This window comes from Paramisgurnus dabryanus, chromosome 21, assembly GCF_030506205.2.
Source record: "Paramisgurnus dabryanus chromosome 21, PD_genome_1.1, whole genome shotgun sequence".
Taxonomy (NCBI): Eukaryota; Metazoa; Chordata; class Actinopteri; order Cypriniformes; family Cobitidae; genus Paramisgurnus; species Paramisgurnus dabryanus.
The window spans coordinates 18,600,890-18,603,765 of NC_133357.1; positions in this window are offsets into that span (position 1 = coordinate 18,600,890).

Below are 2,876 nucleotides of genomic sequence, written 5' to 3' on the forward strand. Positions count from 1 at the left end.
ATGACAAACAAAATTTCAACTTTTATCTGGAGAGAAAAAATTAGAACTGCTTACCTGGTAGCCATCTTGAGTGTCACAGTCAATTATGTCCCTTACAACAATTTTTTTTTAAATGTTAGTTCCTTGAGGGCATAAACAATGATTGAAAATTGTTGCGGAGGATGAGAAAATTGGTCTTGGACACATTAATATTTTATTATTATTGTCTCTACATTTACCAATGATCACCAAATACCACATGTTTCTTTACTGTAAATGTTTATAGTATAAAATGCACTGAAGCTTTTTATTTTTAAGATTTTTTAATTATAAATATTTCCATGTCAAAGAACCCAAATCCAGTCATGGACATGTTGCGGTAATGAAAATTTTCCCCTTAAATGCTGAAAAAACAACAAAATTGGTTGGTATGATGTCATTTGAAATCATTTGCAAAAATAGTACAGGAAGAGATGTTTGTAACTGTATGCTACTCTTACTTTGCATTTACTTTTTTATCAAAATGTTTCATGACACCTCATAAGTCCAATTTCGAGAGAATCCCACATCTGCTTATATTTATCAGTCACTTACAACAAACTAAACAAGTGATTTGAGATGATCTGACTCCGGGTCTGTCCCGGAAATGGCTCGGCAGCTCCTCCTCTCTGTGGTGCTGTGTGGAAGTGTGACACGAGTACACAAACCTGTGAAGCTCTACCACAGAACCACTGAGAGTGTAACTGGTAACAATGGACTCCAGCGTATAAGCACCAAATCCACGTAAGCGAGAAATCACAGGACCTAAACCACCTCAAAACACTCATTACCAGATCTCCACCGAGCATACAGAGTCCAAGCCGCCCATCCCAAACACTGTTTTCAGAACGATTGTCTTCCTTCTGTTGCGGTCAAGGTCGGTTAAGGTGGAGAGGTCAATAGCAGCGACACATTTGTCCTTATCGTTTTGTATATAAATGAATGTTTGCATGATGAGGAGCCGTCTCAGTCCCATGAGAACTTCGACCTCTTTAACCTTCACTCCCTCCCCAGGCCGGCTGGCGCACGCAGACGCAACCCCCTTGTGAAGACAAAAACCGCCACACTTATGTTGATCTGCATACCAAATGTAAACCACCTCCAATCCCACCCCAACGCATCCCCAAAATTTTGATTTTACCCCCTCACCAGTGAACTTTGACCTCCACAACGTAATTAGAATTAGAGACAAACCCCGCTCTCTGTGTGGTGATGGAGGTGGGGATGGGATTCTTGTCTCCACCTGACTCCACCCTCCTCCACATCACCCCCTCGGACTCCCTAGGAGGATGAGGAATTATTGTGTACGCAGTGAGTGAGTGAGTGAGAGAGAGAGAGAGAGGACACGTGCCAAATGTCTGGTGCTGAATCATACACCCCCCACTACCCAAGGCCACTCTGAATTTGCACACAACAGAGACACACAAGCATGCTTATATGAACATGCTCACTTGAGCATGAACACACACCCACACACACAATACAGCGTCGTAACACACAAATATTAATATGGAGGCTTGTCTTCGCATTTACATCTATACAGGAACACTGTGAAAAAATCAACATACTCCTGTCAATAAAGTGTGTTTTATGGCATCATGGTCCCCAAGCAGTATGGCCAGTAGCCATGGAAACAAGAAGATATATGAAATGTAGGTTTTGTTCCACCTATAATATGTCGTTTTATCCTTGAATTATATTTAATTGTTCATCTTAAATATATCAGATTAAATTGTTAATTTGTTTCATGTGAATGCCTGTTTGAAAACACTACACAAATATTTCTTAAACAATTTGTTCTCCATTTATTTTTTTTAATGGCTAGGTCATATATCAATGAAAAGTAATCTGCATCATATTCATGTGTAATCATTGAACAAATCTTTAGCTGTATGGATCTTTCACTAAACCCATCTCAGACACCAAACTATACAAACCACCTCCTGCCTACACTCGCACACGTTTTTTTTTTCTCGTTGCCTGTTATTGGTGTGAACTAGTGAAGAAGATGCTCCTCAAATGTGTTAACTGAACTTCTCAATCTTTTTTCCATCCTTATTTTTTTTCGTGCTTGTCGCACACGTTATTCACAGACTTCAGACCTATACGCTTCTTAATAAATGACTATAAGATTTTTTTAATAAGTTGATATAGCTTCCTCTGTGTGATGCTGCATTAGACCAGCTACAATTTCACCTGCTAATTATGCAAATGTTAACATTTATGTTTCGCTTTGATTTGTGTGTTTGTTTGTTTGTTTGTTTGTTTTTGCACGTAAATCCATTGTTTTCCATATCTGCCCCTGAGTCAGCAGTAAGCTGATAATCACGCCGCAGTGGTTTTAATTGCTCTGTTAATTGATAGAAAACAGAAAGGCTGCAATTAGATGTAATGATACGAAGCACTCTCCGTCACCGTGGAGCTAATGATTTAGCGCGCTAGAACCCGACACTGAGACTGGATTCTTCACAAGTCAATTTACATATGAAAGCGCGTGCACTAGTGTGTTTGTATGTGGGAGAGAGAGGGGTTGAACGTAGACGAACACAGAGATCAAGTTGGAGAGCATTTGTAAAGAATAGAGAACAATAGAGGGATTGGGCAACGTTCAGTTTGCAGAGATGCATGCTGCATTGTCACGTTGTTGCAAACTGTATAGTGAGACTTTTGCTGGTTGTGATGCATCAGATCCGAACTGTGAGTTGTGTGCTATACGTGCCATTCTGAATGATGTCAGAGCATTGATAAAAATATATATAAGAAATATATTTGAATCTTTACCTTAAATGTGTTTCACAGGTTTAATCTGTTACGCAGGGTGGGATGAAGACACACAAGAAGAGTGAGATGTAAAGAGA